Source organism: Cystoisospora suis, assembly GCF_002600585.1.
Source record: "Cystoisospora suis strain Wien I chromosome Unknown contig_1068, whole genome shotgun sequence".
In the NCBI taxonomy this organism is placed as follows: Eukaryota; Apicomplexa; class Conoidasida; order Eucoccidiorida; family Sarcocystidae; genus Cystoisospora; species Cystoisospora suis.
The window spans coordinates 1-226 of record NW_027153869.1 but is presented as its reverse complement, the minus strand read 5'-3'; positions in this window follow the sequence as shown (position 1 = coordinate 226).

Sequence of the window (226 nt, the reverse complement as noted above, 5' to 3'; positions counted from 1 at the left end):
TCCTTTTTTCTCACGTTTCCGCAGCGCCTGAAGAAATTTCCCGTTGCCCTTATTTGTTCCTCCAAAAAACATTCTCGCTATCTCCCTCCAACATTTCTCACCATGCACATTGCTTTTTACAAGATGATCAAATATTGGCTCCACTTTTGAACACACATGTAATTCACGGACCCTGATGATACAAGCCGCACAAAAATTGTAACTCTACAGACTCATTCCATCCCTT